The 14,401-nt window shown below is 36.7% G+C and overlaps 1 protein-coding gene across 1 annotated transcript in view; it reads right to left on the bottom strand.

Moving 5' to 3' along the window:
• The window catches only part of LOC112175918, a gene marked incomplete at both ends in the record, with an annotated part of 102,879 nt that overhangs the window by 13,857 nt on the left and 74,621 nt on the right, over positions 1–14,401 (bottom strand). The window lies entirely within an intron of this gene.

Genomic DNA, 14,401 nt, shown 5'->3' with positions numbered 1-14,401 from the left:
TTAGTGCAGAGGACACAATCACTGGTAAGGTCTCCTTGTCCCCTAAGTAGACATACTTCAAATGGTCTGGAAGAGGTTTTAGCTCAAGTTCTGGGGCCTGGACCACTGAAGGTAAAGTCTTGTTAGTGGATAACTGAATGGACAAGGGAGAAACAGACTTACCTATGAAGGGTGATGCCTCAAGGAAGGAGACGTTTTCAATGATTTTCTCCTCACAAGTGTCTTTCAACTTGTCCTCTGGGATGGTGACGCCTTCCTTTGTATAGCCTACCCCACTCTCAAGGGTAGTGACTAGGGTATCCTCATGCATAACATCAAACATTTTCTGCGCAAGTTCATCCAAAATGTCAGCAGAAAAACAATCATTAACCTCTAGGGGATACCTCATGGCTTCAAAGATGTTAAAGCCAATAATGTCACCATCGAACTCCATTGTAAGTGAACATTCATACACATCAATCTTCGTCCTAGCTGTCCTTAAGAAAGGACGTCCCAAAAGCAATGGAGTTGAACTTACAGGGGAGTCCTCCATTTCCAACACATAGAAATCAGCTGGGAAGATAAGATGGTTAACCTGTACAAGCACATCCTCCAACAAACCTCTAGGGTATGCATTGGATCTGTCAGCTAACTGAATGATAACGTTGTCAGATTTAAGTTCCCCTAGACCTAGGGTTTCATAAACAGAGTAGGGCATAACATTAACAGATGCACCTAGGTCTAGCATAGCATTCTTAAATCTAGAGTTACCAATAGTACACGGAATACTAAAGCTTCCAGGATCCTTACACTTTGGAGGAATCTTTCTCTGAATCAGGGCAGAGACATTCTCACTTACCTTTACCACCTTCTTTTCACGGTTTACTCTCCTAGTAGTGCAAAGCTCTTTGAGGAACTTGGCATACTTAGGGACTTGCTTGATGGCCTCTAGGAGGGGTAGGTTTACTTGCACCTTCTTGAAAGTTTCCAAGATGGCTTGGTCACTTTCATCCTTCTTAGATTGGGCAAACCTGCGTGGGAAGGGCATGCAAGAAGAAGAAGGGTTAGCAATAACTGAATTCGATAGGTTAGAATTATTACCTTTGATTTCCGGTTTTGCCTTTAAAGATGAGGATGCCTTGGTCTCTTCCTTTGACGTTGCTGATAGGAGCATTTTAATGCGACATTTTAACTGTTATTTCCCTATATTTTCTGCGTTATTTCCTTAATAAAACTCTGTTTAGGAAAGTTTCCATTCTTCGAATGGGAAAGTTCCTAATTGTAGAAAGTTTCCGTTTTGTAGTTTCTATTTTCCATTTTTAGAAAGTTTCCATTTTAGTTTAAGAAAGTTTCCATTTCTTATTTTAGAAAGCTTCTATTTTCAGGTTTTTGGAATAAATAAGCAGAATTGAGTTCATAAAAGGAACGAGAAGTTTCATGAAGATGACATGGCAAGGAGAGAATCAAGGAAGAGTTTTTTAAAAAAAAGGAAAATATATTTTCCTTGGGGATTAAATTTGCCGTGTAATACTTAAGGAAAAACAAGGTGACAACGTGGGAATTGAAGATGATTGATTGAGGATTTCAAGGAGAGATTTTCTTGGGAGACTTTTATGGAAAGAAATATTGTTGGAGGAATAATTTGGTGTGATTGCCAACGTGAAAATCAGAAATAATCAAGGAGATGACGCCAAGAGAGATTCAAGCGAGATATTTATGGAAGGAAAATATGTGTGCACCAAGGAAAAGCTCAAAAGGCGTCCAGATTCATCCCTAAATTCCCTAAAGGAATGTTGGCCGAAATTCATGAAGAAAATCAGAATAATTTCAAGGAAATTCAGCAATTAAATATTAGGGAGGTATTTTAGAGAATTATGATTGGTTGGAACACATCACAAAGCTTACTTGGCATTCTATGATTGGTTGGACCACATCACAAGCTTACTTGGCGAATTATCATTGGTTGAAGCTATGTGGAAAATTCTGATTGTTTTGTGAACCCTAGTCGTGCTCCTATATATACCCACCTCTTTGACATTGAGAAGGGTCCTCTCCCCCATACAATTTACACTTTAGAAAAAAATCAGAAAATCTTCTTAGCATAGCCGTAAGTTTCTCCATCCTCTAGTCATCTCCACGAGTTCAAGCAAGGCCAAGGGAGAAGAAGCATAGCCGTGAGCATCCATCATCCATCTCCAACCTTGAAGCTTGCTTTCGAGATTCAAGAGACCACTACATCAATCGTTCATCACCATCCCCATCTCACGGTGTAATCCGATTCTCCTTTGTAACCTTTGCTTTGAATTTCGTTGGTTATGAACTAGTTGACATATGTGTTTGAACAAATATTAATTTCTGGAATTTTTATGATTAATTGAGAATTTTCAGATTCATATTATTGTGATTCGAGAGTTGCTTATGTGAGTTTGTTTAATTAAATTTGCGTTATAGATAACTTTTGTATTTTAATCTTATGTGGTTGCAAACACTTAGGGTTTTGATATAATTGGTGCTAGATTTAAGAACATGAAATCGACTTTTCGTTTTGTGTAAACTTGAATCAAAGTAGTAAAGGTTTTGTACAAAGATCGAATTTAATTAACGAGGATTGCAATTAGGTGGACTTTTCCATACTAAGTTGTACACTTGAGTTGATAGCCTTTCTCTATGTGTAATGCGTTAAACATGACATGATTGACTAGCTTTCTAGGGTTTGATTGCATGTTTGATAGGATTAATCTAGGTGCTTTCGCTTAGGTTAATTAGCATTGAAAAGTAAAAAATGGGAATTCATTTGCTTTCGAATGTTTCACATGATCAACTCCTTTCTCATGACTTAGATGAACAATATTAGGGTTTGAATCAATTTTAATCATATGTTTCGGTTTTGATCTTTGTTCTCTCATTCCATTTGTGTTTTTATGTTTTTGCATTTTATTTGTTTTCTTTACTTAGGTTAATTTTCGAAAATCAAAAACAAAATCCCCCCTTTTTCGTAAATAATGTTTATATTTGTGAATATCTTTGTGAAAATTATACTTTGTTGTAATTTTAATTGTTTAACTGTTTGACAATGACAGGTGTACCCTCAATCCCCGGAATAGAACGATCCCTATTTATTACGTACTACTAATGACATTTTTAGGGTTAAATTATGCACTCGCTTTCGGGCGCATCAATTTTTGGCGCCGTTGCCGGGGATTCAAAAATCACTTGTTAAATATGTGAATATTTGTTTTGTTTTTATGTTGTGTTCGAAAAAAAAAAAAAATTTACTTGTTAATTGTTCATAATTTGTTAGTTAATTAGTTAATTAATTACTTAGGTTGTTATTTATATTATTGAATACGAATTTTAATTGTGAGTTGTAAATTAAAGAAGGAATAGGTGAAGTCGTGTTTATTAATATTGGCCTAAACCCCTTATTGGTACCTAGTCCAGGTCCCTTAAGGTTGAGGGCGGCCTTTATTAACACTTGTTGAACTGTCTTCACACTTAGGATCTTTTTCATCCAAGTAAGTATAGCCTATGTGGAATGGTGTCTAGGAAGGGGACAACGCTCATGACAGGTTCTTGAATCCAGAAGTGCTTACAAATGGGCCTAAACCACAATGTGGGAGTAGCTCATGCCAAAATGGATTCTACCTCTCGTGGTCGCCCTCCCCTACCTGGCCATTTCAGTAAGGTTGCCCAAAGGATGTAGGAGAGACTTGGTGTCTAGACGACTATACTTGGGCCGCACGTCCTCTTGATTTACCGCTTGGAATTTAATTTGATATCAATGATATATATAACAAACGAAAATATTGTGATTCACTAAGGTATATTGGATTAAACATAGTCTTGAAAAGGGTAGCTGTTTCAGTCCCATTGCACATCGAGACTCCCTGTTCCCGTACCTAAGTGTTGAAAATAATTGTAAAGGAAAGGAAAGAATGTAAATATTTGTAAGTATTTTCGTACAAAGAAAGAAAAGAAAAAAAAAAAAAAACACTTGTGTAAATATTTTTCGTGTTTTTTTTTTTTACTCACTTGTGTACTTAACTTGTGTCTTATGTACTAACTTGTTAACTTGTGTACTTAACTTGTTAATATTACATGTAGTTTGTAATTCACTAACTTGTTATACTTGTTTATATATATATATATTTTTTTTTGTATTTCTTTGTTAATTATAGTCACTAACTTTATTTAATGGAGGTACCGTCTGGCTGAAAGACGTTAAATTCAAGCGCTGCTTGGGAGGCAACCCAATTCAGAAGCAGCTGTGAAGGAGTCTTCAATAACACAGATTTGCTTTCTCTTTTGCTATTTCTTTTACTTTATAATTTTCTCCTTTATTTTTGTAGTCTTTTCGTAAATTCCATTCCTATATGCTTAATTGTTTCATTGCATGCTTATGATTGATTACATTGAGGACAATGCAATATTTAAGTGTGGGGAAAGGGATTTACACTTTTGTCTTGAGTCATATATTGAAAAATACAAAAAAATTGAAAAATGTCAAAAATTTAAAAATTTTCGTTGCTTTTATTTTTGTTTTTGAGTCATAGGATGCCTTTCAACTGTCTAGGATGATTCTATATCTCTGAAATCATGATTAAAAGAGGATCACAAAATTGAGATGATTTCTAAAATGGTATTCTTTGGTTAATTGAGATATATGAAAAATGTATGCATGTGTAGTGGATATGGATTTCGTGACTTTGGTACAGAATATGAGCATGTTAAGATGAGTTTTGATTCATAAAAGCCCATGTGAGATATTTGAGCCCATGTCCCTTTTTCTTGGAGTGATAATTAAAAAGAATATATTCTTAATTTCTTGGCGATGTTTTGATGATCTCATTATTCTTTCATTTGATTGATTGCTTGCCATAGATTAAGTTTGATGGACTAGAGAATGCTAGAATTCACTCTTGTGCTTGTTGAAACGTTATATCAATACATGGCCCTGATTCTGGAAAGGATAGAGGCAACCTAGGAATTACCACCATTGCCAAACAAACCTGTGTCCTTAATTGTGCCCGTCGTGGGACTCCCCTAGATAAACCCCTTTGAGCCTACATTAAGCCTTTTCTTTCATCACCCTTAAAATCCTTAACCCTGAACCTTAGTATAGCTACACTCCTACCCTTTGTTCTAAAAACTTAGTGGAGCTATCTTTTGGGACTTTACTTGAGGATTTGGCATTGAAAATGAAGATTGAGAAGAGGTGAAAGTTCAAGTGTGGGGGTAGACTTGTCCATGGAAGAAAACAAAAATGTTAAAGCCGAAAAAAAAATGAAAAAAAGAAGGAAAAAAATGTGTACGGCTAGAAAGAAAAAGAAAAATATATATATGGATTTTAGTCCCCCATACTTGGTGAGTTTGGAGATTGTTTTGAATTGAAGACCCACTAGTGAAAAATTTGGCCTTTGTCCAATTCACAAGAGTTCAAGGGAAGTTTAGAATGAAGGTTGAGCCCAACATGAAGACATTAGGCCCTTTTATTTTACCCCTAGGAAGGACATGACGTTTTGCTATGCCTTGGTGGATTTCTAGAAGTCTCTACATCTACATGAGCTCTGCTAGGTTTTTTGGACACTTTGTTAAATTCCTTACCTTTCATTTCTTAAAACCTTGAGCCATGGCCCAATTACAACCTTTGAGAAGACCTTCTTGATCCTTAAGATGGGACAGCCTTTGATCTGTGGAGATGAGTTACAAGAGTTGAACCTATGGCTTGGGTCCATCTGTGCAAGTAGTTGGTATCTTTCATGAGATCTTAGAAAAATATATACATGTGCTTTCATTTCATATGATATGTGATGTACTTGCTATCTTTCACATATACTTAAGTGTATAAGCTTTTAAGCATTGCCATGATCTGAGAGAAGAAAGAGTGGATATACCTGGTGAGGATATGAATCATACTTGTCTGAAACATGCTTAACATAACCCATCACCATTGTTACAACCAAGTCCTACTTGTGTATGTGAAGATTATGTGTTTCAATTAACTCTCGAATGCTTAAACATTGATTCTTGGTTGAGTGCTAATCTTGGTGTTATGAAAGTAAGAGATTGCTGAGACAAAAAGTTGAAGGGCAATAGAGTCATTGTTTGTGTCGAGTCTTTAAATCTTAGTTGAGTCTTTGTGTGATTTTGCTAAGGGACTAGCAAAAGCTAAGTGTGGGGGAATTTGATAGGAGCATTTTAATGCGACATTTTAACTGTTATTTCCCTATATTTTCTGCGTTATTTCCTTAATAAAACTCTGTTTAGGAAAGTTTCCATTCTTCGAATGGGAAAGTTCCTAATTGTAGAAAGTTTCCGTTTTGTAGTTTCTATTTTCCATTTTTAGAAAGTTTCCATTTTAGTTTAAGAAAGTTTCCATTTCTTATTTTAGAAAGCTTCTATTTTCAGGTTTTTGGAATAAATAAGCAGAATTGAGTTCATAAAAGGAACGAGAAGTTTCATGAAGATGACATGGCAAGGAGAGAATCAAGGAAGAGTTTTTTAAAAAAAAAGGAAAATATATTTTCCTTGGGGATTAAATTTGCCGTGTAATACTTAAGGAAAAACAAGGTGACAACGTGGGAATTGAAGATGATTGATTGAGGATTTCAAGGAGAGATTTTCTTGGGAGACTTTTATGGAAAGAAATATTGTTGGAGGAATAATTTGGTGTGATTGCCAACGTGAAAATCAGAAATAATCAAGGAGATGACGCCAAGAGAGATTCAAGCGAGATATTTATGGAAGGAAAATATGTGTGCACCAAGGAAAAGCTCAAAAGGCGTCCAGATTCATCCCTAAATTCCCTAAAGGAATGTTGGCCGAAATTCATGAAGAAAATCAGAATAATTTCAAGGAAATTCAGCAATTAAATATTAGGGAGGTATTTTAGAGAATTATGATTGGTTGGAACACATCACAAAGCTTACTTGGCATTCTATGATTGGTTGGACCACATCACAAGCTTACTTGGCGAATTATCATTGGTTGAAGCTATGTGGAAAATTCTGATTGTTTTGTGAACCCTAGTCGTGCTCCTATATATACCCACCTCTTTGACATTGAGAAGGGTCCTCTCCCCCATACAATTTACACTTTAGAAAAAAATCAGAAAATCTTCTTAGCATAGCCGTAAGTTTCTCCATCCTCTAGTCATCTCCACGAGTTCAAGCAAGGCCAAGGGAGAAGAAGCATAGCCGTGAGCATCCATCATCCATCTCCAACCTTGAAGCTTGCTTTCGAGATTCAAGAGACCACTACATCAATCGTTCATCACCATCCCCATCTCACGGTGTAATCCGATTCTCCTTTGTAACCTTTGCTTTGAATTTCGTTGGTTATGAACTAGTTGACATATGTGTTTGAACAAATATTAATTTCTGGAATTTTTATGATTAATTGAGAATTTTCAGATTCATATTATTGTGATTCGAGAGTTGCTTATGTGAGTTTGTTTAATTAAATTTGCGTTATAGATAACTTTTGTATTTTAATCTTATGTGGTTGCAAACACTTAGGGTTTTGATATAATTGGTGCTAGATTTAAGAACATGAAATCGACTTTTCGTTTTGTGTAAACTTGAATCAAAGTAGTAAAGGTTTTGTACAAAGATCGAATTTAATTAACGAGGATTGCAATTAGGTGGACTTTTCCATACTAAGTTGTACACTTGAGTTGATAGCCTTTCTCTATGTGTAATGCGTTAAACATGACATGATTGACTAGCTTTCTAGGGTTTGATTGCATGTTTGATAGGATTAATCTAGGTGCTTTCGCTTAGGTTAATTAGCATTGAAAAGTAAAAAATGGGAATTCATTTGCTTTCGAATGTTTCACATGATCAACTCCTTTCTCATGACTTAGATGAACAATATTAGGGTTTGAATCAATTTTAATCATATGTTTCGGTTTTGATCTTTGTTCTCTCATTCCATTTGTGTTTTTATGTTTTTGCATTTTATTTGTTTTCTTTACTTAGGTTAATTTTCGAAAATCAAAAACAAAATCCCCCCTTTTTCGTAAATAATGTTTATATTTGTGAATATCTTTGTGAAAATTATACTTTGTTGTAATTTTAATTGTTTAACTGTTTGACAATGACAGGTGTACCCTCAATCCCCGGAATAGAACGATCCCTACTTGCTTATACTACTATGATATTTTTAGGGTTAAATTATGCGCTTGCTTTTAGCCGCATCAGTTGCAGGGTCCTTCTCAACACCCAACTTGGTGGGCTCTTGGTCTTCCTCAATCTCTATGCTCATTTGGACCTCCTTGGGTTGCTTGGGTGGATCCACCAATGGTCTTCCACTCCTCGTAGTCACAACTGATGCATTCTCCACATTACCCTTAGGGTTAGGTATTGTGCCACTAGGAAGCTTCCCAGTCTCATGAATCTTGCTCATGAAGTCCACAACTTGGCCCATCTGCTTCTTAAGATCTGCAATATCCTTAGTGTGGGTCTGTTGTCCTTGAATCAAAGCTTGAGTAGAGTTTGTCAAGGCTTGGGTGGAACTAGTAAAGGCTTCCAACGTTTTGTCATAGTGAGACATTGAAGGTCCTGAGTTCTGTTGAGGAGGAGGCATGTAGGGCCTTTGAAAAGATGATCCTTGGAATGAAGGCCCTTGAGGACGTTGGAAGTTCCCACCAAGAGGATTCTGAACATTATCATTGTTGGTCCACTTGAAGTTGGGATGGTCCCTCCATCCTGGGTTATAAGTATTGGAGTAAGGGTCATGTCTAGGACGTTGAGGTCCTCCTTGATATCCTCCTTGATACCCTCCAATAGCATTTGCAGATTCCCATCCTCCATTCTCATTGAGTTGAGGGCACTGATCTGTAACATGCCCTTGCATAGAGCATACTCCACAAGCTATTGATGCACTTGGTCCCTTGGAACTTACCACTTGATTCATGAGTAGAGTAAGCTTACTCAGTTGGTCTTCAATGGCAGTATTCTTGCTCATCTCATGCACCCTACGAATAGAGTGTCCTACCCCCTCATATTGTTGGGAGTTCAAGGCACGATTAGCTATAAGCTCCTTCCCAACTGCAGGTGACTTATCCACGAAAGCTCCTCCAGCTGCAGCATCCAACATTTGCCTTTCCAAGGGTAAGAGTCCTTCATAGAAATATGTGAGTAGGGTCTCATCCTTCATCTGATGTTGAGGACATTGTGCAAGTAAGGAATTGAACCTCTCATAGTAAGCAGCATAGGACTCATCATGGGCTTGCTCTATTCCACTGAGCTTCTTTCTAAGTGTGATGACCTTAGAAGCTGGGAAGTATTTCTCCAAGAAGGCCTTTCTCATTGTTTCCCATGATGTGATACGTCCTGCAGGAAGTTCATATAGCCAATCCTTGGCTCTATCAGCTAGAGAGAATGGAAATGCTCTCATCTTCAGAAGATTCTCATCTGCCCCTTGTGGTTGCATGTTTGCACAGACAGATTGGAATTCTCGTACGTGCTTATTAGCATCCTCCATATTAAGTCCATGGAAGATAGGGAGCTTGTGCAACAATCCACTCTTAAGCTCGAACTCTACCTGTCTTCCAGCTGCAGGGGCAGGGTATACTATGCCTGTAGGGGGTCCTCCTTCAACAGTTGCGGTGGAGAGTTCCCTAATAGATGCCATTCTCTCTTCTTCGACTTCTTCAGGTGGTGGTGTAGAGTTGGACGAAATCACAGGTGAAGGTGAACGTGAAGGAGGAGATGGACTTGGTGTAGGTGATGTAGACTCCTCAGAAAAGTAAGTCCGCTTCCCTTGCTCGTTAAATGTGTACTCTTTGTATGTTGAAGGGGAAGGGCTTGTGAACTCAAGGAGTGAAGGACCCTTCAAACGAGCGAGCCTTGCTTCAATTTCCTTTATTGTAGATGGTCTAAAAGGCTCGGTCATTCATAGGATTCCTGAACATCATCAAAATTCACAGAAGTTAGCAAAGTATAAAGTAAACTAATTACAAATTCGTGGTTTATACATCAACGTTACTATTCACGAGTCACTATTCACAAGTTACTATTCACGACTTTACTATTAATGATTTATACAAGTATAAAGAGAGTATAAATTACAAACTATCCACAATCTTTTCACAAATAAACCACGTAAGAAGTTTATACAAGTATAAAATGTACAAAACAACACAATTTACAAGTGGAGGTCATGTTCAAGTATCTTATTATCTTTACAAAATAAAGTTAATATCTCAGTTGATTACAAGTTGTAAGTCGAGCCCAATAGAAACCACTACTATTGGTGAGATACGATCTAGGGATAGTCGCCTAGACATAAGTCACTTTCCTTTGTTTCAGAAGGCTAGATGGCCAGATTAAGAGGTAAGTGAGAGGGAGGACTCATTTTGGTGACACTACGGAGGCTACTCCCTCATTGAGGTTTAGGCCCCTATTGGCTACTCCCACATTGTGGTTTACGCACAGTCTATAGTGTCTCTGAGATCCAATTTGAACCCATCACCCAGGGTCTCAACCTAAGACACCACCTATATGCCCCTTACTCAGCTTGAAAAGAACTCATGTGTTAGACAGTTCTCCAAATGTTAATAAAAGCCGCCCTCAACTTCAAAAGACCTTAGAGAGGCACTAATGAAGGGTTAAGGCCAATATTAACAAAAGGGCCCTTATCTACTCATACGATTTTACACACTTATAACAATCAAGAATTTAACAATATTTACAATTAATTCTTTAAATTTCTTTTGTATAACAAGATTAGACACATTGTAAACACAACTTTTACACAACAAAACGTCACACTTTGTACACTTTTTTTTTTTTTTTTTTCTTCTTCTTCTTTTTTTTTTTTTTTTTTTTTTTTGAAAATACTTACAAATATTTGTTTTTCTTCCTTTTCTTTACAATTATTTTCAACACTTAGGTACGGGAACAGGGAGTCTCGATGTGCAATGGGACTGAAACAGCTACCCTTTTCAAGACTATGTTTAATCCAATATACCTTAGTGAATCACAATATTTTCATTTGTTATATATATCATTGATTTCAAATTCAATTCCAAGCGGTAAATCAAGAGGACGTGCGGCCCAAGTATAGTCGTCTAGACACAAAGTCGCTCCTACATCCTTTGGGCAACCTTACTGAAATGGCCAGGTAGGGGAGGGCGACCACAAGAGGTAGAATCCATTTTGGCATGAGCTACTCCCACATTGTGGTTTAGGCTCATTTGCACGCACTTCTGGATTCAAGAACCTGTCATGAGCGTTGTCCCCTTTCCTAGACACCGTCCCACATAGGCTATACTTACTTGGATATAAAAGGTCCTAAGTGTGAAGACAGTTCAATGAATGTTAATAAAGGCCGCCCTCAACCTTAAGGGACCTGAACTAGGTACCAATAAGGGTTTAGGCCAATATTAATAAACACGACTTCACCTATTCCTTCTTTAATTTACAACTTACAATTAAAATTCGTATTCAATAATATAAATAACAACCTAAGTAATTAATTAACTAATTAACTAACAAATTATGAACAATTAACAAGTAAAATTTTTTTTTTTTTTTTTTTTTTTTTTTCGAATACAACATATAAACACAACAAATATTCACAATATGACAAATGATTTTTCAATCCCCGGCAACGGCGCCAAAAATTGATGTCGCTTTTGGGAAGCGACCAATTTAACCCTGAAATGTCATTAGTAGTACGTAATAAATAGGGATCGTTCTATTCCGGGGATTGAGGGTACACCTGTCATTATCAAACAATTAAACAATTAAAATTAAAACAAAGTATAATATTTACAAAAATATAACAAAATATATACATATTTACGAAATTAGGGGGATTTTTTGATTTTGATTTTCGGAAATTAAACTAAGTAAAGAAAACAATTAAAATGCAAAAACATAAAAATGCAAATGAAATGCACGAACAAAGATCAAATCGGAATTTATAATCAAGGTTAATTCAAGTTCATCATTGTTCATCATAGTCATGCAAGAGGAATTGATCATGTGAAACGTTCAAAAGCAAACAATTTCCCATATTTTACTTTCAATGCTAATTAACCTAAGTGAAAGCACCTAGATTAATTCTATCAAACATGCAATCAAACCCTAGAAAGCTAGTCAATCATGTCATGTTCAACGCATTAAGCATCTAGAAAGGCTATCAATTCAAATGTGCAGCTTAGTATGAAAAAGTTCACCTAATTGCAATCTCCTTTGATTAAATTTCGGTTTTTGTACAAAACCTTTACTACTTGTTGATTCAAGAACACAAAACCAAAAAGTTGATTCATGTTCTCAAATTCGTAGCAACACTCACATAAAAACCCTAAATGTTTCGAACCATTCAAGATTATCATACAAACGATTTCTATCATGCAAATTCAATCAAACACTTACACAAAAGCAACCATAAATCACAATATATGAATCTGAAAATTAACAATTAACCATAAAATTTCAGAAATCAATACTTGTTCATACATAAGTGTCAACTAAGGCAAACCAACGAAAATTACAAAGCAAAGGTACAAGGAGAATCGGATTACACCGTGATGAAGATGAGATGGATGAAGTGATGATGTGGTCTCTTGAATTTCGAAAGCAATCTTCAAGGTGGAGGGTGGATGGTATGCACGGCTTGTCTTCTTCTTCCTTGGCCTTGCTTGCACTTCGTGGTTGCCCTAGAGGATGGAGAGGAACACGGCTAGGCTAGGGAGAGTTTCTGATTTTTTTCTCAAAGTGTAAATGCAAAAGTGGAACTAGGAACTCTTGACGTTGAGAGAAGAGATGAATATATAGGAGCACGGCTTCCTTTGTTCTCCAAGCCGTGTAACCCTAGTAATCTCACGGCACAATGACATAACTCCACATAATTTCCTCCAATGCTTGCTTGCCACATAAGCCCTATGAGGTGGTGCAACCAATCACAAAATTCTCTTTTAATTCCCTAGAAATATTGCCGAAATTCCTTGAGATAATTTCTGATTTTTCTTGTTTAATTTCGGCAAACTTCCTTTAGGAATTCTAGGAATGAATCTAGACTCCTTTTTAGCCGTTTCTTGGTTCCCACCTTTTTCTCTTTCCTTAAAACTCTCTAGGAAATCTTTTTGCCGAAATCTCTTTGTTTACTTCTTGATTCACACGGCAATTCTCTCTCCTTCCTTGTATTTCTCACGGCAATCCCTAGCTTCTCTCTCTCTTTAAACGGCAAAGGCTCAAGATAACTCTTCCAAGAATATCTCATTCCAAGAAAATCTCCCTAGAAAATCTCCACCAAAATATTCTTATTATTTTCTGATTTTCCACGTCATCTTCCTTGTTTCTCTCTAGGGTTTCACGGCAACAACAACTTTAGTGCTAGGGTTTGCGTCACAAACCCTAATGTCATGGGCTTTGATGGGCCTTTATCCAATTTGCCGAAAATCCAACAAGTCTTGAGAGTTTTTGGGCCTCCATGCATCACCTCTATGCCATGTCATCATCTAGAGTCTTCAAGAAGCTTCTCTCATGCCATGTCACTTTATTAATTCGATCTCCATTCATGGTTGGCTCAAGAGTCTTGTTTTGGCAAGCTTTCCTTTTCTGGACCGGGTTTCCTGGTTGGACTAGGAAAACTTCTTTTCTTCATTTCTGCTCATTTGTGCTTCCCTTTGTACTTCATCTTGTCTCCCTCCAACGTTGGCTATCTTCTCTCTCCATTTGTGAGCTCATTTCAGCTCATTTGTGACAAGGACCTGAAAATAGAAACTAGTAAGAAAAATAGAAACTTTCCTAAAATGAAAAATGGCAACTTTCCTAAACTGAAAATGGGAAACTTTCTAAAAATGAAAAATAGAAACTACTGAAAATGGAAACTTACTAAAAATGATAAATAGAAACTACAAAAATATAAACTTTCTACAAATAGGAACTTTCCCAATCAAAGAATGGAAACTTTCCTAAACAGGGTTTTATTAAGGAAATAACGCAGAAAATGCAGGGAAAAGCAAGTAAAACGTCGCATTAAAATGCTCCTATCATACTCCCTCATTGAGGTTTAGGCCCCTATCGGCTACTCCCACATAGTGGTTTAGGCTCATTCTATAGTATCTCTGAGATCCAATTGAACCCATCACCCAGGGTCTCAACCTAAGACACCATCCGTATGCGCCCCTTACTCAGCTGGGAAATTAACTAATGTGTTAGACCGTTCTCCAAGTGCAAATAAAGGCCGCCCTCAACCTCAAGAGACCTAAGCAAGGTACTAATGAAGGGTTTAGGCCAATATTAACAAAAGGGCCCTTGTCTACTCATACGATTTTACACACTTACAACAATTAAGTATTTAGCTAAATTCATAACCTAAGTATATTAATCTAAGTGAAACACATACAATTTACAACATACTAAAAAAAAAAACTCATTCTACAATTTACAATATACTGAAAAAAAAA

The sequence above is a fragment of the Rosa chinensis genome, chromosome 7 (assembly GCF_002994745.2).
Source record: "Rosa chinensis cultivar Old Blush chromosome 7, RchiOBHm-V2, whole genome shotgun sequence".
In the NCBI taxonomy this organism is placed as follows: Eukaryota; Viridiplantae; Streptophyta; class Magnoliopsida; order Rosales; family Rosaceae; genus Rosa; species Rosa chinensis.
Note: the sequence above shows the minus strand (reverse complement) of the source record. Positions and strands in the feature narration are given on the sequence as shown.